At 37.1% G+C, this 25568-nt stretch overlaps 1 protein-coding gene across 5 annotated transcripts in view; it reads right to left on the reverse strand.

Moving 5' to 3' along the window:
• The window catches only part of FoxP (forkhead box transcription factor P), a 210920-nt gene extending 199747 nt beyond the window's left edge, over positions 1 to 11173 (reverse strand). For 4 of the 5 annotated variants that reach the window (XR_016325711.1, XM_089739889.1, XM_089739890.1 and 1 more), the window contains exon 1: positions 10365 to 11173. The gene's annotated coding sequence lies outside the window, so the exon portion shown is untranslated. The remainder of the gene's footprint in view (positions 1 to 10364) is intronic. The other variant, XM_089739888.1, reaches the window with a different exon arrangement.
• Positions 11174 to 25568: the final 14395 nt, after the last annotated feature.

The raw sequence follows: 25568 nt of genomic DNA on the forward strand, positions 1-25568 counted from the left end.
CGTGTCAAGGGAATATGCCCGTATTCAAATCAAGCTGATGAATTTATTTTTGTTTAAATATACCTTGTTTTTTAGTCATGTTCAGACGAACTCATTGTCTTGTTGTTAAGTATTTGCTTCACAATATCACACCGCATATATAACATAATAAATAAGAGCACCCTATCTTTGTGAGCGGAACACATGAATTTTATGGGTAGAGAATAGTATAACATATTATGTAGGCTGGTTAATGCTTTGAGTGTCAACTAACTATCGAAACTAGAGATGTGTGCATACGATGACTTGTTGGCTAATATTTATTTAACTAATTCATATGAAAATTGCAGTCGAGATCCTAAAAAAAATCGTAAATAAACATGATTTAACAAAAACCGACTTCAAATAAAATAAAAGAGATTCCAAAACAAATTAATATACACTAAAAATAATAATCATCAAAATCGGTTGGCGTGATATTTAGTTATTGAGTTGTTCATCTATTTGTCGCGCACGTACTTAATGCAAATTTAAGACTTATACGGTTTTCTCATGGATACCATTATCAGAACTGGACTAAGTTGAAACGGGAAGCGTCAGCTTTTTAATAAAAAAAGAATCACCAAAATCGATTCACTCAGTCAAAAGATATGAGGTAACAAACATAAAAAAAAATCTAAAAAAGACAAAGCTTATTGGGATTTACGCAGAAATCTTAACTGGTGCTAAGCTTAATTTAACACGAACTGATGATTTTATCGTAATTCATTCTCAATTAATAGGATTTCGATAGGTTTTGAACTGGGATCAAGACACCCAAACAGTTTTGTTAAGGCCTATCTGAAGTGACTATCAGAGGACAGTCTTCGAGTTAGACCTTCTCGTCGAATTCGTCGAGTATGACGAAGAGCTTGAAGAGCAAACTAAACCACACACACATCACAGCCAACTGAGTTTCTCGCCGGATCTTCTCGGTGGGTGGCGATTCCGATCCGGTGGTAGACTCTACGATACACTGCTCTTACTAGGGCTAGTGTTAACAAATTCTCTCAAGTTGAGCCCGTGAGCTCACCTACCCAGGCTTAGCTGGAATAGTCTCTTAGGCTACCAGCGAATAGTTAGGAAAAAAAAACAAATTAGACACGACCTGCAAAAATTAAGATACCGACTCGGAAAATGAAGACCAATATGAAGCTATATAGTAAATGCTAAATCAAATTTATAATATAAACAGCCTTGTTTTCTCTGCTCATGGACGTCCACTGCTTAAAATAGGTCTCCACCAAAATTCGCCACAATAACCGGTCTTACGCAGCTTGCAGCCGCCTAGTGCAGTGGTCAACAGCTTTATCATCCAAAAGAGCCAAATATTGATAAAACACAATTGAAATTCATTCAAAGAGTCCTTTTTTTAACACATATTTCGATGCCTCCAATGAACACTACGCTAACTCCAAATTCGTAGGTTTACAGGAGGAGCGTTTAAATGAAAAAAGTTGATGAAATCTTTGTTATTGCAGATATATTTATGGTTTTTTCTTGTGTAACTAGCTGATTTACTCTTGCTTCGAACCCCATCAATAATAATTTGTAATACTTTTAAAATAGTGAAGCGATTTGCGTGAATAACGAAAATTTCAAAATTTTGAGTTAGAGTAGTGTTCATTGGAGCCATCGATTTTATAGCCATGTTTTTCAAAAACGTTTACTCGTCGTCTCTTACGAAATAAGATAATAAGTAATATATCTAAAACAAACATTTCGCGATAGAGCCGTAGCGGAAGAGTCGAAAGAGCCTCATGCGGTTCGCGAGCTGTGGTCACCGTCCTCGTGGAACCCGCCGCTTGCGACGAAAAATTAACCCATAGACACAGCCCACTGAGTTTCTCGTCGTATCTTCTCAGTGGGTCGCGATTCCGATCCGGTGGTAAATTCTGCGTAGCACTGCTCTTGCTAAGGCCAGTGTTAGCAACACCCCCGGCTTGAGTCCCGTGAGTTCACCTACACGTTAGATTCTCGGTGAATGTAGAATAACCCCTCGACGTTACTAGAATAGGTAGAAAAAAAAAGTGTGTTGCCAACCACTGTCCTAATGCATGCTAATCCAAAACAATTAGTATTATTTATGTTCCTCCCAACATTTCCATCAAGAGAAAAATCGTTAAGTTTTTTTTTCTATAGGCCTTGTAGACAGACGAACACACAGCCTATCTGCCGATGCATAATCAGCGTCACTCATGGTCATCAGCAACGACGGACACAGCCAGACCGCTGCCTAAAACTAGGACTTTCAATATTAAAACAGCATAAGTCCATCACCATTTTCGTTCTCTTAAATCTAGTTCGCTACGGCTCATTTCATCGAACACGGACGAATCAATGCTGCGTTGTAATGGTATTCACGAATGCTTGTATTTTCGCGAGGCCCGTTTACATTTAATACTAGCACACATACGAACCACAAAACAAACTCCTATCAGTCGCTAAGAGACCTGCAAAAACTATTTGCAATGTAAACATTACTCGTGTTCGTTGTAGGCGAGTTTTTAGGGTTCCGTATTAAAAAGCAAAGAACAAAAATCCTGTAATTGAATACGTAATCTTGACGATCTCTTAATTTTCATTAGAGACAGCCTCGTCTTTTTTTAATTGCATAGTTGGGTGGACGAGCTCACAGTGGTGTTAAGTGGATACCAGAGCCCATATATTATATACAACGTAAATGCCGCCACCCACCTTGAGATTGAATTTGAAGGTCTCAGTATAGTTACAACGGCTGCCCCACCCTTCAAACCGAAATGCATGTCTGCTTCACGGCAGAAATAGGCAAGCTGGGGGTGCCTACCCGTGCAGACTCACAAGATGTTCTACCACCAGTAATTACGCAAATTATAATTTTGCGGGTTTGATTTTTATTACACGATGTTATTCTTTCACCGTGGAAGTCAATCGTGAACATTTGCTGAGTACGTATTTCATTAGAAAAATTGGTACCCGCCTGCGGGATTCGAACACCGTTGCATCGCTCAACACGAATACACCCGACGTCTTATCTTTTGGGCCACGATGACTTCAGTCATCACTTCTTCATGACGTCTGCCTTTGAAGGCAGTGAAAATTCTTAATTTGTAGTAGGTATTCTGGTCAGCGGTATCATGTATGTTTTTATTATGTAATTTTAGGCTTTAATTGTTAGTCTGAGAAACAAGGAGGATTAATACCCAATAAAAAATACGTATATTTTACACTGTACAAACTGTTACAAAATATTATACTTTTTATTTATTCCTACCACCAGTAAAAATACTATTTAATTATCACTTTAATAACCAATTTAACTGACACGCAATGTTATAAAACATTTGAAAAAAAGAAAACGTTTTTTTCTCGTCTCTAAAATCAAATACCGAATTTGCATAATTATATTTTTATACTAAACCGACTGTCACATGATCTTTAATTAAATTATATTGGGTTTATAGCAAGCGACATCGATAAAAGTGCGTTGGTTGCCAACAATCCTGTTCTGATTAGCAAATTAATGTCGTAAACATCTCATTGGTGGCTATAACTATCACTGATTTTTGATATCACTCGCTGATAAAATGCATATATAAAGCATTAAATTAAAGCCTAGAGAATATTATGACTATAATATATTATGATGACAAGGCAAAAATTACATTTGACAAATGTATTAGGTGCGACTTTCAAATGAACAGAAAAATTTTGAAACCTAGTTATCGACAGTTTTCAGAAAATTAATATTTCTATTAGACTTCTTGGATAATTGTAATTTTTTCCGTTAAAAAAAATTAATAAATCATTTACTAAGCAAAAGGGTAAGAAATCAGAAAACTAGCTATTATGGTACAACTTTTAATTCAAAACAATATCTAAAAACCTAGTATCTTATATTGACCAAAATACAAACATTACTGGTGGTAGGAACTCTTGTGAGTCCGCACGGGTAGGTACCACCGCCCTGCTTATTTCTGTCGTGAAGCAGTAATGCGTTTCGGTTTGAAGGGTGGGGCAGCCGTTGTAACTATACTGAGATCTTAGAACTTATATCTCAAGGTGGGTGGCGCATTTACGTCGTAGATGTCCATGGGCTCCAGTAACCACTTAACACCAGGTGGGCTGTGAGCTCGTCCACCCATCTAAACAATAAAAAAAAAACCGTGGCAAGTTGGTAGTTTACGAATGTCAGATGAGTGGTCTATTGAATGAATGTAGTATCAATTATTGTTGATACTACATTCATTTGGTACATTCAAGACTAAATGAATGTACTACAATCATTTAGTATTAAATGAAGTTGAATGATATGAATTGAATGAAGAATTTAGTACTAAATGAATGTAGTACATTCATTTGGTAATATATACATTTGGTATTACATTCATTTGATACTTTAATCATTTGGTACTATATACATTTGGTATTGCATTATTAAAACAACTTTTACGGTACAATATCACGTTTTCGGACAATTCGAAAACAGTTTTCGTGATCACAGATGACTCGGAGTCGGGAGAGAATAACATGACAATAATAAAAAGGAGAGCTTATGCCGTACACGGAGTTTTAATTATGTCCATGAAATGCTAAAACTGAAGAAAAATGTTCTACGTTAATTTCAAATTTACCACGTCTTCTTAATATGGAGACTTGTCCAGTGTTTTAAGAAAATTGTTAGGTAAAATGCACAAATGTAAAATATTAATCAGGATAGCAGAGATACACGAACAGGCAAAAACGGAAACGAATTGATAGAAATCTCATAATACGGGCTCCTCCTAAAACACGATATTTTACAAAACGGTTTCGCTCTAACGCGACAAGAAATATTCTCTCGAAACCCTCTTCTACAACACGATAATGAAACTTTTGTTGAAATTTATATAGAAAATAAACATTATGCACTGTGAACACACAATATATGGGAATACATGGGAATATATGGGAAATTTTACCGCTTGTTTTTTATGTAAAGTATAGGTAAAAAAATACATACAGGAATAGTTGAAATGCTTTACTCAGAAAGATTACTCTCCTTTTTGTACTGGCTTCTAGTTTCATATAACACGGTTTAACATAACATGTAGGACCTTTGTAGGAACGTATCTACCGTGTTATAGCTGGGTGACCTGTATCCACAGATAACACCCAACTGTATCACACAATTTACGCTACAATCCTCCTAAGAGTCTTTTAAACAAACTATCGCATCTCTTGTCAGATATTTTCCCGGAACAATGATGATCAGATGGTTAGTAACCTCAAGAGCAAATCACCTAAGCATAGCTTTTCCAAAGGGATATATCGACAAACGATTAAGAGTGTGAATGTTTCATTCAAACATCCAAAAGAAAATAAATGCGTAGATTGATGGTGTTATATGAAAAAGTAATGAGGTTATGATAATGTTAAAATACATTAAGAAAAGAAACCCTGCGTTTTACCCAATTAAATAGAAAAAAAACAAGTCCAATACTACATAAATAATACGTAATAATAGGTACAATAACTCTAATGTTAGTGTAGGAAATGCAGAGACGTTAAATTAAATACAAATCTGGTTTGCATGTTCCCCCTGTTTTTTCGGACCATATTTTTTGTTTCATTTACCAAATTTGTTTTACTTCATCTTCTCTTGATTTTAAATAAAATGAGTTAATTATTTCTATAAAGAATGTAAGCCCAAACAAGATTACATTTTTGGCTAATTGGGTCTTGTTCTATCGAATACAGTATGTTATTATTACATATTTGACAAAACATTTTTTGGTAGACTCCTTTATTGAATAATGTACCATAATAATATTAATTCATACTACTGAGACGTATGTAGTAATGCGTACATTTTGAATATGACGGGTATCATCGTATATTGTCACATCATCTTCTCGCATTAAAACTGTATAATCCCAAAACTTACTAATTTTACAGGAGAGTATTTTAAAGGTTAAGGTAAATATGTGATATTTTTTTATATTAATCATCTTCACAACATTTTTATTTTTTATTTTTTACTATAGTTACATTATCTGTCTTTTAAAGTAAAAAGTTGTTATAAGTTAATAAAACTATGTATTGATTTTGTTAACACTCGTAGTAGTCAAAACATAGGTTAACTAAAAAAAAAAAAAAAAACTAAACTATACTAAACTACGCTCTTTTGACAGTATTTATGAGAAAAATACTGGTGATACCAAATGATTCCGCATATTAAGTCAATTTCGAATATTTTTGTAAATTGTCTGTAGTTGTCACTTTTCATGCGAAAAGACGATATATTGTGTGCTGAGAGAACTATGTTTAGATGGCACTAGTGGCACGTAAATGAGACGCAAACGTATTGACAGTTGAGACGGCGAATCGCTGGGTAGGGAATTAGTACTTAAAACCGCGGGGTGCTCTGCACGATTACCCACACACACAGCCCACTGAGTTCCTCACCGGATCTTCTCAGCGGGTCGCGATTCCGATCCGGTAGTAGATTCATTCGCGAAGCAGCTGCTCTTGAGTTGTTAGGTCTCCTTTGGAGGTGCTTGGATTTGTATTAGCAAATCCCACCCCTCCTGGCTGAGCCCTTGCTCGCCCACCTGTCCTGGTAAAACTGGAAGGCCTCCGGGCCACCAGTAAACTCTCAAACAAAACAAAAACGCTGTTATGTCCGAACTTAAGACTTGAGAATTCGACCTCATGTCTCAAAGATTGAATTCGCGTTTTATTGACTAACTAGCGACCCGTCCTTGCTTCGCTTCGGAAACATTCAATTTTATTATTGATAGCTGAGTCCCGCGATGTTACCCGCGGTTATTGACGTACCGCGGGGCGAAACTAGTCAAAAAAAAGTAGCCTAAGTTACTCCTTATATCATCAGCTACCTATCAGTGAAAGTCCCATCAAAATCGGTCCAGCCGTTCCAGAGATTAGCCGGAACAAACAGACAGACAGACAAAAATTGTAAAAAAAAATATTTTGGTGTATGTACCGTATGTATATTCATATGCGTGTAGTAAAAAGAGGCTATTTCAATATTACAAACAGACACTCCAATTTTATTTATATCTATACATATAAATAAAATTGGAGTGTCTGTTTTACCAGCAGACACTTTTTCACAGTCTGTTACCAGCAGACACTTTTTTAAAACCAAGCATTGCTACGAAAAACATCCACCAGACCTCATCTTCTTCTGAATCAGTTTCTTCATGGCCGTAGGTCGTGCCTAGTTTGAACCAGACTTAGCTGATCGATAATGCTCTATGGCACCAAGCTCGCAATTTCAACAATAAATATCTCAAACGTTTAAAAACTATATTAAAATGGGTGTAGAATCTCGCCGCGCTGAGAAAGGTAAACAGGAGGGATGGACGAAAATATGGGGTGACTCGAGTGCTATGTCGCCCTCGTTTTTTGTACACACGAAGCTTCGGTTCTTATTTTGTTTGCTTCAACGTACATATTTGCTTAATGCAAACTTCAAGTATTAAGATAAACGCGGTGAAGTATCAGCCTTAAGGATTTTAAGAGATAAGAATTATGAACTTCTGATTGTTTTTTTTTTTGTTATTGCTGGTAACCTAAGCTGGGCTGGGCTGTTGTTATCGCAGGTAACCTAAGGGTCTGTTTCAGCTATGAGCGAATGGGTGGATGAACTCACGGGCTCGACCTTAGAGAATTTGCTAACACAAGCCCTAGGAGCGGTAGGCAGCGGCTTGGCTCTGCCCCTGGCGTTGCTGACGTCCATGAGCGACGGTGACCACTTACCATCAGATGGACCGTATACTCGTCTGCCTTCAAAGGCAATAAAAAATAAAATAGCAAAAGGGGCGCTTCGCCTAATTTACCATTGACCCACTGAGAAGATCCGACGAGAATCACACTGAGTTACTTCCGAAAATACAGGCATTGCCATCGGAGGCTCACGGCCGACCAGCTGACGAGTGCTCACCGTCACTCACAGATATTTTTAACGCGCGCACGTATGTTTGTTTGTACGTAACCGACTCTTTGACCGTCAATTTCGCCGTCTTCAAGACGTATCATTAACTTGACCGATACAAATACAATAATTTAATAACTTCGCTCTAATGTCCGGACCAGTATGAACTTGATTCAATATATACAATTTGCTATTTAAACGTGTTTTTTTTTCAAAATACATATTATATTATTTTTATTATCGTTTGAATCGTCGTACTGGTGGTAGGACCACTTGTGAGTCTGCGCGGGTAGGTACCACCACCCTACCTATTTCTGCCGTGAAGCAGTAATGCGTTTCGGTTTGAAGGGTGGGGCAGCCGTTGTAACTATTCTTGAGACCTTAGAACTTATATCTCAAGGTGGGTGGCGCATTTACGTTGTGGATGTCTATGTGCTCCAGTAACCACTTAACACCGGGTGGGCTGTGAGCTCGTCGAACCATCTAAGCAATAAAAAATAAAAAAAAACAAATTCATTCAGTTGGTGAGAATACAGATGCGCCTAATGCTGCCACAAAACAGAATTTACCACTTTTTCATAATTTCCGATTAAGCGTTCGTACTAAAAGCGAAAAGATCATATGAGGCCTATAAAATCAAAGGCAGCTAAACGCCATAATGTCGTAAAATGGATTAACAATGGCGCTATCTTGTTTAGTTAGTTGGACACGGTTTAGTGTTTTCATGTTATAACAAATGCAGCTAAATGTCCTAACAAATTCAGTTCAAAAATTTTATTTTTACTCAGTACTTAGTACTAATAAACGAAGTTTTATCATTTAAAATTCAGATTATTAGTAATATTCTCATTCTTTATAAACGTGCTTTAAAATAAAGAATATCGTAGCTATCCGAACAAACTTATTTCAGCTTCTCAAATCGGGAGTGTTGCTAACACTTGTCCTAGCAAGAGCAGTACTTCGATGGATCGGGAGGATCCGTAATGACGTGTTTAGGGCTGATTTTTGTAGTTTACCTGAATATTTGACAGACTTGGATTTAGCTGCCTTTGATTTTATAGGACTCATATATGTCCCGACGCGACGCCCTCGATCTCAAGCCCTTTTCGTCTTTATTAGGTAGTAATTATGTCTCATAATTAACAAACAACTGTTCTTCTGTAATTCCATTTACACAGCACATTGTTTTATAAACGTGATAAAACTATATGGACCGGACGGCTAGGTATAGTCGTTCTATCTATTTCGGCCGCGAAAATTGGTGCGTGCCAATCTGAAGCCTAAGTATATTAGATTAAAACTTTAAATATATCCCGCAGCCTCTCGGAGCGGGCGTCGGTGATTCGTATTGCCTCTAATACCTTTTTATTCTTCCCTACCTATTTGCTGGTAGCTTATGAGGCTATGCCAGCCACGCCCGGACAGGTAGGTGAGCTCACGGGCTCAACCTGAGAGGATTTGCTAACACTAGCCCTAGCAAGAGCATAGCTTCGCAGAATCTACCGCCGGATCGGTATCGCGGCCCACTGAGAAGATCCGGCGAGAAACTCTGTGTGGGCAAATTCGAAAAGCAAAAATCTAAATCTGTTTCTCATAACACACAATTCAAAATGAATGTATAGTCTGTAGTAGACTTTTTACTAAAAAAGAGTCGTTTCATTGTGTCTTTTCTCGCGCGAATGAAAAAAATTACTTTACTAAAAAATGTATTTTTCGTTTCCACGCTTAATGTTAGTTGCGTGTTTTTTCTTTTTTAATTTTATTTAATTATCTAATTTTATATTTGCCTAACCTTGTAATTAGCACTGCAAATCAGTACGAAATATTCTTAAATATTTGACTTAGCATTTAGCGTACATTCGCGCACGGCATCCGACAATTTGATTTTGTTAAGTAACCATAAAACTCATAGACGCTTCATGGATCAAAATAAACGCTGAGCTTGAAGTCTATGGAACTGTTGGTGTAAGCAGAAGCAACCTCTTTGGCTAATCCTTATAATCAGACCGGACATAACGTCAGACTTTGCCGAAAACGTACAAAAAAGCAAGCAGAAAATTGACGATAGATTCTCGAAAATGTGGCGTGCTAATACAAAATACGCGGCCGAAAGATACACGTGTAATAACAGAACGTGTATAACATATTATATCTTCGTATAACCATATAAGGTGGACATGAATTAAAAAGTCAACTCATCAAAGTTTCGTCTTCGCCTAAATACATGACAAGTAACCTCTCCCTCCTTGTCTCCCCGCTTACAAAGAGTGACAATAAGTCGCGCACGCACACAATCGCAATTGTTTGTACACTCACACAGAGGGCCCGGCAACTAGGTATTCGGTTTCCCGCCACCGGCGCGAGCACTCACACAAAACACGAAAAGCAAACAATACAAACACCAACACACAAGTAAATTTAAACTCACCTCAAAATAAATCCATTAGAAAACACACTTGTTCAAACAACTAGCGCTTAGCCTCGAAAACGCGTTGAAAAAACACTCGCCAGCATCCGATGTATGCTCAACACTTTTCCAAACTTTCTGTGCAGCCTTCTTCCTCGTTACCTCCACGGACGACTTCCCGCCAAAATCCCGAATAGACAGCCGAATTTACGATTCCACAATCAAATAAACTTTTGCAAAATTATAATATAATACGTATGTAATTTATTCTATTAATTTATAAATACAAGTTATCAAGGTTGTCGTTCGGATATACAATTCCTTATCTTTATAACTGGGTCTTCGGGTGAACAGTCATCATTCGCGAACATTTTTTTTTCACGCACGAAATCTCTTCCGCAATTCGAAATAAGCGAGTTCAATCGAAATACAAAATAAAAGAAACGCGACAATCGGCCACGAAACTTATTAACACACGTTGCGCGGTAAAAATAAACTATGATTAACTGCTATTTAGATTCGCGGAGACAAGAGGCACCGGCGTGCGACAAAGCGGTCGAGATAATACGAAAAACAAACGAACTAAAAAAACAAAAAGTACAGTCGATCAACTATTAAAATGAACAATGTTAACCTGCCAATAAAATCGCGAATTTGTTTACCGCGTCGCTATTTCGGTCGCTAGGAGCGGTTCCGATATGAATAATTATTATTGCCGACGAGCGTACATCGACGCATAGTTGTCGTTTCATAAAACGTACGCGTTAAAACTGAGTCGAAAGGCTCGCCCCGTGTCGGAGCATAGCGCCGAATAAAATAAACAACAATATACCTAAATAAGCGGCTCGGCGGGCGTGGCGGAGTGTGCGTGCGCGTCGCTGTGTGCGTGTGTAAACAAGAGGCGACGCGGGTCACATGATAGCCACCCGTCACAGCCGTGCCTGGGCCTACCGGCATTTGTATCTAGCCTAGTTCGACACTCACTGTGGCCATTCAGACATTCAGCAGACGACGCGCCTACCACAGCTCGTAAATCTCATTTTTTTTCGTGATAACGCCGGGTAATTTGCAAACCGTGAATGTCCAGATACCCTGTTTGGTATGTAACTCGGTGCTCGAGAGTTATGTGGCGCTACTCACTTGCGTCAACGATAACGCCGCTGTCATTATAATTATTTTTTATTTCACATTTTTTTTTGTTGCTTCCATGGGTGGACGAGCTCACAGCCCACCTGGTGTTAAGTAGTTACTGGAGCCCATAGACATCTACAAGGTAAATGCGCCACGCACCTTGAGATATAAGTTCTAAGGTCTCAGTATAGTTTCAACGGCTGCCCAACCCTTCAAACCGAAACACATTACTGCTTCACAGTAGAAATAGGCGGAGTGGTGGTGCCTACCTGTGCGGACTCAGAAGAAGCCCTACCACCAGTAAAAAACATCAAGAAACTATAATAATTGAAACTAGTCGATGATTTAATATCGCTTTTTTTATTTTCATTAAACTATATCTGACGTTTTGAATACATATTATTATGTAAAAGTAGAAATGAAAGTGGTTTTAATTATGTTTACGACCAGCCAAAACTAAAGAAGTTACTGGACAAAGTAAAATGATAAATTTTATCACTAAAAAGGAAAACATACTCAGTAAAGTTCGAAATGAAAAACAAGTTAAAATAGTCTCATAAAATAGCGAGCATCTTTTAAAGGTTACACACAGTGCAGCCTGTTTCGGCACTCACATATTTAAGAAACAGGATAATTCTGTTTTTCTTCTTAAACGAGGTGAATAATATTATATCGTTAATTCGATCAAGTTATAAATGTTAATTCAGGAAATCTAAATCACTCACAATAATATCTTGTTTTAGTTCTAAAATTTAAGATGAAGCAATGACATAAGAGTGACTTACATTTAGCGAATTAATATATTCTTTTGGAATTTAGTTAAACTTTTTTGTTAGTAGTTGTTTCCAAATGCTAAAAACAGATAAGATTTTAACGACAACTTAAAGCTGATGAGCAAATCGTGTCTTTATAGTGAAATTAATTTCAAATGTTACGACTTAAGGCTTCGTCAAACAGAACGCGTAATTAGCGCGCGTCTGAGCGCTAAACTAACGCCGCGCTATGACGCCGATATGTGTTGTACTACTATGGTAACATACCGTCAAACAGAGCGCAAGCGCTATAGCGGTGGATAGCGCTGGCGCTCTGTGTGACGGTATGTTACCACAGTAGTACATCACATCTCGGCGTCATAGCGTAGCGCTCTGACGCGCGCTAATTACGCGTTCTGTTTGAGGAAGCCTTTAGACTGTTACGAATATTTTTTGAAACAAGATGATTAAAATAGTCATTAATTAAAATAACTAACAGAAAAAAAAAAATTACAGTTTTTACGTACTGAACCGAGCGACCCCAGTCTCCCCGGCGAGAATAAACACGTGACGTCATCTCAGAGTAAACAAACAAACAAACACATGCGCCACGCTCATGTTTCCTTAATACAATTATTATTTCGTATGTGGAACGCGTTGGTAACGGACGTCTGTCTCGACGCAGGCTTTTATTTTAGCGAAACCGAGAAACTAAAAAAAATAACGTTGTCGTCAAGCGATAACAGAACATTTAAAATGTGTTTACGAATCGATTCCGTTATTTATTGTTGTTTTTCAATTCGATTTTCGTTCAATGTTATCGGCATTTTAAATTTTTAATCGTAGTCTCTTTAGTTCGATACCGAATTGTGTGAACTTTATTTAATTTTTATGAATGAGTTCGCATTTGATAGTTCTCCTTTGTCGGACTATAACTAATGTAACTAAATCGTGTACTGAAAAGAAAGCGATAAACTATATTATAATGTGTTACTGTTATTTTAAATTTGTATTTCTTAACCACTCACTACACAGCGACCTTTTGAATGCGGTTTCATTGTTCTCGAGAGGTACTAAAATAATGATTTATGTCTAAAAACAAAATACGGTCACTTCAACGGGGCTCAACGTCTAATTTTTGCTATATAGTTAAAAGTAGGTAGTACATACTCTGAGGGATTTTTTGAATCGTTTTTGCCATCGCACCGCCCGCCATCGGAGTAGAGTTCATCCATACTACCTGGAGCCAATGCGTTCATTCACATTGCGTTTCCAGAGATCTTTTTTGTCGCGTACCAGGCTTTGGAATGAGTTCCCCTTTGGGGTGTTTCTTCAAACAAGGCTTGTTGATAGTACTTAACGGTAGGCAACGGCTTGGCTCTGCACTCACCATCAGTAGGCCGTATGCTCGTCTGCTTAAAAGTACAATAAAAAATAAATAAAAAATAACGGACTATGGCCTCTACGCGGCTCTATGAAATTTAAGAACTGTTATTTGTCACTTATGTTTAGATTAAATTGTATTTCATGTTTTTCTTAAACAGATCTAGAGTTGTAGCTTAATCTGGACATAGTTTAGTGATTGCCAGAGTCCATACTGGAGACACTTTCCTGCCCTTCGTGACAGAAATGGGCAGAATGGTAGTAGGTAGGTATACCCAACGTGACCATTTTTTTTCGTGTCAAAACGAGACGCCAACGGAATTTCGTATATAAATAAATAGATATATGTATAGGGTACGTCGGGGTAAGATTTAAGTGCAAAATAAAAAAATATGGTTTAAAAAATGACTTGAAACAATTTAATTATGGTATCTTACTGACATCTTAATTCTTACACCAACTTGCCCTTAAAAAAATATTTATAAATAATTTCGCAACAAAAAACTACTTTTCTACAGCACAATTAGAATTACTTTAGTATGTATTTTGTAATACAATACGGATTTTGGAGAAGTAAGTATTCGGTAATTCTAATAAACACATTCACAACAGATATATGAAAGCGGGACATTTTTGTACTCGTTGGGGACAGCGGGACAGTCCCGCCCAAAGCGGGACGTATGGGCACGTTAGGTATACCCCAAGTTTTGCGACATACTAACCAACCAGACAAACACGGCTAATAGTGCTTTAGTTTTTATTATTTACAGGGTAGAAAGCCAAACTGGCTCACAGCCCACCCAGCTGATTATAATCACTGTAGATATCACTATTTGAAGCCCCCCACCCACCGCCAGACTCAAACTTATCTCAAACAATATCGCAAGACTGCTCCGCGGTAGAAATAAGCACGTGCGGGCCCTATTCGTGTTGTGATCATTTATCAGTCACTCATTCATGCATTTCTGCAATCTATACTTCTATACTAATACTAGCTGACCCGGCAAACGTTGTTTTGCCTTAAATAAGAATTCTAGGGAATTTCTAGTGTAGAAAAAAAAACTAACTTATTGTAAGTGTGTAAGGATGTGGTAAATGAGTGAAAGAGGTATGTAGTGCTGTGAACGATGAGGGAATATATAATGAAAATAACAAAACCTCATTCAACCACATAATACCTCATTATAACAAAAAAAATGTCCAAATAAAAAAAAATATGTTAGGGGTGGACAACCCTAATCACTTAGGGGTATGAAAAATAGATAGTAGCCGATTCTCAGGCTTACTGAATATGCATAAAAAAATTCATGAAAATCGGTCAAGCGGTTTCGGAGGAGTATGGGAACGAACATTGTGACACGAGAATTTTATATATCTATACTATAATAATAATAATAATATAATAATAATAATAATAATATTATAAAGAGGAAAGATTTGTTTGTTTGTTTGTTTCGAATAGGCTCCGAAACTACTGGACCGATTTGAAAAATTCTTTTTCCATTAGAAGCCGACATTGTCACTGATGAACATAGGCTACTTTTTTTATTTTATTTTTTATTTTTTATTTTTGGTTTCATGTGCGTTTTAATGTTTCCGAAGCGAAGCGAGGGCGGGTCGCTAGTTAGATTATAAAGAGTAAAGATTTGTTTGTTTGTTTGTATTGAATAAGCTCCGAAACTACTGAAGCGATTTGAAAAATTATTTCACTGTTTGTAAGCTACGCTATTCCTGAGAGACATAGGCTATAATCTTTTTTGAAAAAATTAGGGATCCGTACTTAAAACTTCAATAATGTAACCCAAGATCTAAAAAAAATAGCTAAGATATTCTTTACATCGCGTGCCCCGTGAAAACTATTGATGATAGAATAAAATAATGTACTACGACTTTGTAGAACACATTATTATTTACAAAAAGCGTCGCGGCAGCATATTTCTAACTATTATAGTTATGCCGCAATAAGTGTTATTTTATTTTTAAAAGTAAAACAACGTCAAATATCGTTGAAACTTTTGTTAAAGACCCGAGCGGAGCCGGAGCGGGCTGCTAGTAAACTATATTGCAATGGACAGCATCAATAACAATGTCACAGTCAACCACTATACAATCCTTGGCAAACACTTGTGATATATTATTAGTTTTAGCATAAAAAAGTAGTTAAGACTGTTGTCAGCCTAATTAATTATCAATTCCCAAACAATATTAAATTAACTACTTAATAAAATATAAAATTCATAATCTGTCAACATTTTTCATAAATATTTTATTAATAGTTTTGTTTTTATTACTCGTATGTGAATTGGTACTGTCAGCTGCAGAAGTGCATGCATACATTAAGCCCTTTAATCCCACGTACACTTAAATCTAGGTTAGTAAAAATGTGTATCTGCTGATACAATGAAATCCCGTTTTGTTGCTTACGAGACTATAATTATATTTTTACAATAATTAAGTAAAAAAGCGGGAATGTTTCCCTCGCAAAGTTTGTTAGTGACATAGAGTAGTTATATACAGATTATGTTAAAATTACATATTAGTTACGAGCTTATATTGAATTACAGTTTAATTAGCTTAGTATAGATTATACACGAATTAATTGTGTTCAAAATAAGTGATAAGTTAGTAGGAATAGTGATATCTGATCTCTAATGAATGATGAAAATGTCAGGAAACATCGCACTCACAAGCAATAACTATTTATTTTTATTTATTTATTACACTTCATGTTAAAATTTACTTAATACCTGAGGCATTCTCTACCAGTCAACCACAGGTACTGCAGAGTAAATAGTGGTAGGTGCAATGAAATTTATATTAAACTAGCTGACCCGGCAAACGTTGTGTTGCCTTAAATAAGATTTCTAGGGAAATTCTAGTGTAGAAAAAAAACCTCATTCAACCACATAATACTTCATTATAACCAAAAAAAAATTTATAAAAAAAATAAAAATAAAAAATAAATGTTTTGGGTGGACAACCCTTATCACTTAAGGGTATGAAAAATACATAGGAGCCGATTCTCAGACCTACTGAACATACTATTGATACACAAATAAAACCAAAAAAACATGGCTGGCAAGCTACGATTGATACACAAATAAAACCAAAGAAACATGGCTGAAAAATGTATAGTGAGTAAGACAGGAGACCGGCTTCGTCCTCATCCCTACTACGTGATGTTTACTGGATGAGTGGTGACACCTGGCGGGGATAACTGATCGATTGATGGTTGATCAGTAGTCGGCCGGCGAGGGCGGGAGATAAAATTGAATTTAAAAAAAAATCATAATTAAAGGAACTTGAAATTCTAACCTCTGAATAAGAATTTATCGTACTACAATTTTAATATTTGATTGCCATCTTGCAACCTTATTGTGGATCTGTGCATAGAATTAAAAAATAAAATTCGGGATGGAAAAACAGGGGTTGATCGTATAAGAGTGAAAATTAGAGTAATATGATTTTTTTTATTTTGAGTCATGACAAAATAAAAAAAAATCTTGCCAACAAAATTAAAGTTTATATTTAACAAATGAAAAATAGGGTTTGATCAAAGAGGAATGAAAAATTGAGAGTAACATCAGATTTTTTACTTTAATTCATGACAAAATAAAAACAAAATTCTTACAAAAAAAATAATGTTTTTAATTAACAATTAAAAAATAAGGGTTCATCGGAGAGGGGTGAAATTTTAGGGTTGTATGTATTTTTGTATGCTGTATCATAAAATAATAAAAACATTTTTTTTTGTCTAAAATAATAAATAAAAATTTAGTATAAATGTCTCGATAATTCAGGAACTCGGCATCAAGCAGCGTCTATTTGGTATAGTACAGTCTCGAATGGTGAATTTCCTCGGACACGTTTCGCGACGAGATGGCCGGTCCATAGAACGCCTCGTTGTACAGGGAAGCGTTGATGGTACAAGACCGCGCAGGAGGCCACCAATGCGGTGGACCGACCAAATTAAAACTGCAGTGGGAGGTCCCCTAAATGAGTGCAGTAGAATAGCCTCGAGCAGGGAAAGATGGCGCGACATCGTGAGACGCATCAAGTCTGCCCCTTCCAACACTACATGACGATCACGACCACTCTGTCAAGAGTGACACGACTAAGAAGAATAAAATAAAAAATTTAGAGGTGGACTACCCTTAAGATTTAGGGGGATGAAAAATAGATGTTGTTTGATTCTCCACCCTGGCCGATCTGCACGCTAAGATTCACGAAAATCGGTCGAGCCGTTTCGGAGAAGTTCATTCACGCACCCCGTGACACGAGAAAATAATTTCTCCTACCAGGCCGAAAGTTCGTGGAGTACCGAGCCTGGGTCTAGGGACGAAGCACTGGCCGGGAGTATGGGGGCGGAGGTCCCCCCATACTCTTAAAAATAATTTAACTGTTTTTTTAATTTTTAAATAAACTACTACTAATTGAATAAGAACTATCTGATGAACTCATCTTTGTTTAATACTTCACTATTAAATTTTATTGCCTTTTGTTTATTTCAGTTTTACACTAAACACAATATTGCAAATTACCCGAGCACAACAATGGCGAAGAATTTTAGGTGCGTGAGAGCAGACGTAGACACTAACGCGCATGCGCACTTGTCAGTACCCAGGGAGCAAAAGCGAACTTTCGGCGTAGGTAGGAGAAAAAATAATTTCTTCGGTGCTGATATAAATTTATCATCAATTTTCTGCTTACTTGTTCTAGTTATTTTCTGATCTGTAAATTGTTATCGTTTACGTACCTTTGTTACTGGACAATTAACGCAACATAGTCTAAGCAAGCGTATACAAAAAAAAATTGACAGTTGTGGATGTGCAGTGCCATTCTCGAGACCTTGACGAAAAAAATTGTAGATACCCTCAACCGTATAAGCGTATATAATAAATATCATTACGTTCAAGCTTCCTGAACTTAATTAGCTTAGAATAAAAAGACTTCATCCAAATTTAAGCAAAATCGAAACATTTCGAACAGTACACACACTATGAATAAATAATTCCGATATACCAAGTTTATAATTTTATTATCGTTATCAAATTTTGTTTACAAAACAAATCAGATCTAAACATAATAACGTTATGATTCATTGACGTCAATGTATAATTAAATTGTTATCTTTGTATTTAAATGAATGAAAACGTGCGTATGTACTTACATGTTTACTTAGACAATACGATGCATAAATAAAACTAGATCAATATTCTGCTGTATAAGTGTCAATGAACACGCTGCTGGCACTTTAACTTGACCATTTCAATGCTACCGATTGCGGTATACTCAGGAAGAACGTTGGTATGTTTCACGTTACTTAGAGCCAGATATTATGAGAGGGATTTAGGGTTGCAAGAATTTTAAAAAAACTGTCCACCTTGGGGTAACGACCCAAACTGGATCTCGATATGTAAGATACGATATATATAAAACACATAGACAAACTGGTGGTAGGACCTCTCGTGAGTCCGCGCGGGGAGGTACCACCACCCAGGCTATTTCTACCGTGAAGCAGTAATGCGTTTCGGTTTGAAAGGTGGGGCAGCCGTTGTAACTATACTTGAGACCTTAGAACTTATATCTCAAGGTGGGTGGCGCATTTACGTTGTAGATGTCTATGGGCTCCAGTAACCACTTAACATCAGGTGGGCTGTGAGCTCGTCCACCCATCTAAGCAATAAAAAAAAACTAAGATACTTTCGGTACTAACAACAAAGTATAAGTACTAACAAACGCCGTTTCTTTCGCTTCTGCGCTGTTTCCTGCCGTTGGGTAGCTTGAAGTTTCAGCTGGTCCTCCTTCACCTGCCCTTTCCAATGTTGCTTAAGGGTTCCGACCGTTTGATTGTCCCAAGTACATTCTTTGTACAACATGATGAAATTGTTTCCATTCTAGATCTCGGGCACATACCTAAATATCTGAAGATAGCGTTGGAACGCTTTTTCATGTCATCAACGCAACACGATAACGCCTACCGCAGTCGCCATCACCATTGTCACACTGGACATGACCTGGCGGAGCCACTTGGTGCACTCTCAGTCTTGTTGGAAGCTACTTTTAAACCTAGCTGTAGACTAACCACAAATCACCATACTCGTCGAACTGTGGAATACTATGACGTTGCACTAAGCCCATAGCATCAGCCCGCTGACTTGCTAACCTAATGCTGACTAATTCGTGGTGTAATCATCAGGCCACGGAGTACTCGGGCAGGTCTTAGCAACGCCCTCCCCCCTTCCCGGTTGGCTCTCGCGTCTACCCACCTACCTCTCGTCCTGGACGATCCATAAAGGCCTTTGCCAAATAATCGGCCCGTCCCAAATAACCTTTTTTTTCCCAAAACGTTCCACTGCTATTCAAAGACCTCCCTCCCATGCTTCCAGTTGTTTATCCATCATCCGAGCTCGCTATTTCTCGAACTGTTTACTGAACTACTAATATTTATCTAGTCTATTTCAAGCTGTGTCTAAAATGTTTATTCTATTATATATAAACATAATATGAATAAGAAGTGCTTGTTACAAAACTTAAAATAAAATTAGATTCGTGAATGTGATTAGGTTTAAAAAACACAGAGAGAACCGAAATCCCTCAAACCCAGAGGTCCCAAACAATCTGTGAAAGGTCTTACTTTACCTATACAGTTAGTTTAGTCTATAGAGAATTAAAGTATTTTTTGTAAAAAAAAATTATTTCTATTAATCAAAATCACCTGCATCGATGCATTTCAACCAGCGGTAATTTCTCAATGCCCTTCCTGAAGAATTCAGGTGTAGGGGAGCCAATAAACTCTTTAAAGGCTTTAAAGTATTTGTACTGCCTGTCCGGTATCGAATTATTTTTTCCTGCCAAGAAGTGGTCCAAACTTTGGAAAAAGTAGGTATATGTTGGCCCAATGTCTGGTAAGTATGGTAGATGACGCAAAACTTCCAACCCTAGCTTGTGTAGCTTAGAGCTCGGCTCAAAATCCCATCGTGTCTGTGTTAAACAACGGAAAGCATACCTTAACGCGTTCGAAGCGCTCGCGATCGTTCAATTCGTACGGCACCCAATTATCAAGTTTATTTATCCTGCCAATTTGACGCACATGAACCAATACCAATACCAACTGGTGGTAGGACCTCTTGTACTGGTGGTAGGACCTCTTGTACTGGTGGTAGGACCTCTTGTACTGGTGGTAGGACCTCTTGTACTGGTGGTAGGACCTCTTGTACTGGTGGTAGGACCTCTTGTACTGGTGGTAGGACCTCTTGTACTGGTGGTAGGACCTCTTGTAGCTGGTGGTAGGACCTCTTGTTAGTCCACCCTGCCTATTTCTGCCGTGAAGCAGTAATGCGTTTCGGTGTGAAGGGTGGGGTAGCCGTTGTAACTATACTGAGACCTTAGAATTTATATCTCAAGGCGGGTGGCGCGTTTACATTGTAGATGTCTATGGGCTCCAGTAGCCACTTAACACCAGGTGGGCTGTGAGCTCGTCCACCCATATAAGCAATAAAAAATTTTTTTTTTATGCTAACATTGAAAGCTGCTACTAGCTCAGCGCTAGACCATGGGGTTCATTTTTTAGATCGAAATTTCCATGTCGGAAGTGTTCAAACCAATAAAAGGTCGTGCCTTCGTCTGAAGTAGTATTCACCCAGTACACATCATTAATGTTTTGAGCAGTTTGTGCGACATTACCACCGCGACGGAGCTCATATTCTATTATAATCGTATTTTTATCCAAATGTAGTGAAAACAATACATTAATCAATAATCAAATGACTGAATTCGAAAATAAAATTCTATAATAAAACCTTTTTAAAATAAAACTCAACATTTTTAAACTAACTCTTTTTAATTTAGAATTGACTGCCAGCCATAAATAAATTAAGTTATTAATAGCCAGTATTGTAAAACGGCAACTTTATAATTTATTTATTTTTTTATCCTACCTAAGCTGATGGTCTAGAGAGAATATATCAGCGTAACCTTAACTATTAGGTGAGCTCACGGGGCTCAAACCTGACGATGTTGCTAACACGAACCCTAGTAAGAGCCGCTTCGAAGAATCTACCACCGGACCGGAAACGCGACCCATTGAGAAGATCCGGCGAGAAACTTAGTGGGCTGTGTCTATGGGCTAATTTACTCGCCGAGCCCTTCGTAGTAAGCGACGGGTTCGACGAGAACGATAACCGGTGCTTTTTTTTTTTTTTATGATTGAAAGTTTACTGGTGGCTCGAAGGCCTTTCCAGTTTCACCAGGACAGGTGGGCGAGCAAAGGCTCAACCAAGAGGGGTGGGATTTGCTAACAACTGCCCGAGCGCCTCCGAAGGAGACCTAACAACTCCAGAGCAATTGTTTCGCGAAATCTACTACCGGATCGGAATCGCGACCCGCTGAGAAGATCCGGCGAGAAACTCAGCGGGCTGATGCATGGGTTAGGTTGCACGTCGACCTCTTTGTCGAGTTCGACGAGTACGGTTACCGGGGTCCCTAAGCCTGCCCCTAGTATTAGAGCTGAAGGCATCTAATGCAAAGGTTGATGACCGGTGCTTGGGGTACCTAAAAGCACCGTTAGTGGATCGGGAGGATCCGAAATAAGTTGCCATAATTATAAAGACCCATTATAAAAGCAACTCTCTAATCTACCATATAACTCGGATATTATGTCAAACAGAGGGCATGACGACTCTAACTTAATAGTGTTTCTCCGTCTTCCGTTCGTTGACATTAATTTTCAGAATCGGCAATAAATACTTGTTTTTTATTGCTTAGACATCCTACATCTACAACGTAAATGCCGCCACCCACCTTGATATATAATATGAGTTGTAAGGTCTCACTTTTTTAACAATTTAACGGCTGCCCCGACCTTCAAATCAAAACGCATTACTGCTTCACGGCTGAAATAGGCAGGGTGGTGGTACCTACCCGTGCGGACTCACAAGACGTCCTACCACCAGTATTCCTCATAAAACTTCACAAATTATTTCCGCGATGAAAATACTAATTCGATAAAATCATAAAAATAAAACCTTACGATTTATGTTTGCTCAATATTGGCCGTATTGTGGGCCCGTACAGTTTGTTAAGTACAATTTTCACAACTATTTCGGAATTTTCACGACTTTTTGATAATTCATTCACCGTCCAGGCGGTTCGATTGTGGAATGCTCTGCCGGATGCAGTGAGAAGTGCTCCAACTTTAAACTGCTTTAAAAGAATGGTGAAGGAGCACTACTTATCTGCTTAGTGCTGTTTGTTTGCATCATTGTCATTTATTATTTCCATGCTGTTGATTTATTATGTGTAGGTAAGTATATTAGTATGAATTGTATGTAAATATGTACATTGGTATATACATATATCAGTTAGCTATATATTTCATATTATTATATATAAACGGTATATATCTGTTTTTTGTATGTATATATATTTTCTGTAATAATGTATTGTCTTTAGTACACCGCAAACTACCTGATATATTTTTATATTTTCCAGAATTTCTATAAATTCAACGGCTATCTGGAAGAGATCGCTTTTAGCGATAAGACCGCCTATTGTACAAATGTATCTGCTTTTTGACTGTTTTTTTTAAATATAAATTGTGTTTTGGTGTGCAAAAAAGTGCATTCTCTCTCTCTCTCTATTTCGGCGGGAAAACAATCCCGCGTTTCGGCTTTGTCGGCCATTTTTCCGCGATCTGGTTCTGCCAATGAAATAAGAGAACAGTATTTTCTTAAGCAACATTATCAAGAAAAACAAATCGAAATTCAAACAGTATAATTTCAATTATACTTTGAATATATTATAAACCTTTGTGTTCTTTTTTTATGTTTGCAACACAGACTAACATTGTTAAACTAAGATTACCTTCAAATCTACAATTTGCAATTTAATGTTGTGATAAAAAATAAAAATAATACATTTAAATGAGAAAAAAACATTTATTAATACAAACACAGTGGCCTTGAAAACACGCACCAGGTAAACTGATCGCGCAAGCTATTGTTAATTTATTTTAAAATTTTAGTATTAATTAACACTTGCCTACTTCAAAAATGTTTATCATTAAAATATGTTTGTTTTTAAATTAAGTTGTCGCTGCCTATACCAAGGAGGCTTACTTACTAAAGAAATCAACAACAAAAAATATATTTTATTTTAACTTTAATATGAATCCTTTTTCTAGTAAAAAAAAAAACAATTTATTAGTTTTCTGTATAAAGAAAATTGGCAGAATACCTCACTTTTTAAATTTCCTTTTAATTTTCCTCATTTGTTTATTTGATATTAAACAAATTTTTTTTATTTTCATATTGCTCAGATGTGTGGACGAGCTCACAGCCCACCTGCTGTTAAGTGGTTACTGGAGCCCATAGACATCTACAATGTAAATGCTCCACACACCTTGAGATATAGTTCTAAGGTCTCAGTATAGTCACATCGGCTGCCCCACCCTTCAAACCGAAACGCATTACTGCTTCACGGCAGAAATAGGCGGGGCGGTGGTACCTACCCGTGCTGACTCACAAGAGGTCCTACCACCAGTAATTACGCAAATTATAATTTTGCGGGTTTGATTTTTATTGAACGATGTTATTCCTTCACCGTGGAAGTCAATCGTGAACATTTTTTGAGTACGTACTTCATTAGAAAAATTGAACTATCCTGAAATACAATCCAGTTTTTATTGTAAGGTGAAATGTAAAGATTTTATTCATAACTAGCTGAGCCGGCAGACTTCGTAGTGCCTCAATCGATAAATAAAAGACATATCAAGGGGACACATCAAAGGAAAAACAAAATTGTTTCTATTTATATAATTCCGAGCTTTTTGATATTTTCTCACCTTTTAAACCTTCCCTGGACTTCCACGAATAATTCAAGACCAAAATTAGCCAAATCGGTCCAGCCGTTCTCGAGTTTTAGCGAGACTAACGAACAGCAAATTATTCATTTTTATATAATCTAAAGAAGATAGAAGATTTTACAGTCGTACATTTTACAAACATAATTTGTTGTTACAAATCCTCTGACTATATAAAATGTAAGTTCGCCTATCGCCCGTGGACATCACTTAGAATCAATCTTGTCTAATGTCAATAGTAAATTCGCGAATAAAACAATTCACGGTCAATATTTACGTCGCTATCATATTAACGACTGGAGGTCTAATTGACTAACGTTTCCGTGATCGCTATCGTGTTCGACGTTCGTTATTATTATTAATTATAAATTTAAACATCCCCATATCTTAAACAAAAAATAATAAGTCTACTTGAGAAATAAATGAATTCATTGAATTGTACAATAAGTGCATTACGTGCTTTGTTGGATAGCATTTTATTATGAATTGAATTTTGATAGCATTTTATTATGAATTTTATTATAATGATATTAGAAATTATGAAGTAGATGTATCCAATCTAGTATATGTCTTAGTTTTTAGGAGCGATTTGAATGCGTCCTGTGTACATTTTGATGCCAGAAATGGATTAGTTCATTCGGGCCTACTATATAAGTTTTGACAAGAGCAATATCTATGGAATTACCGGTGATAGAGTCTATTATGAAATGGTACGACAGCCGTTACTATTTATTTACACAATTGAAACATGTATCTCATACTATAGTGTGTGGGTCAGCATTCACTTGAGAGATATTTCAGTGCGACCTTTCAGATAGATAGTGCACCCACGTGACGTCTCTATTAAGTTGGTTCTCACGTGACTCCTCACTAAGTTTGTCTCATTTAGTCTATTAACTAATCAAATGCTTTAGCTAACAATCGTATAAGCATATCACTTTAAATAAAAAACAAAATTAATATTCTAATAAGCAACATATTTAACATGACCATTGTCAAATTACTTTCATCTTAATATGTGTAGTCTAGAATTTAAAAAAAAAAACACGTTTTTAGCCTTAGAGCGCGAACCGTCGTAAGATCGACTCTCTATTAATG

The sequence above is a fragment of the Bombyx mandarina genome, chromosome A1, assembly GCF_030267445.1.
Source record: "Bombyx mandarina strain Sakado chromosome A1, ASM3026744v2".
NCBI lineage: Eukaryota > Metazoa > Arthropoda > Insecta > Lepidoptera > Bombycidae > Bombyx > Bombyx mandarina.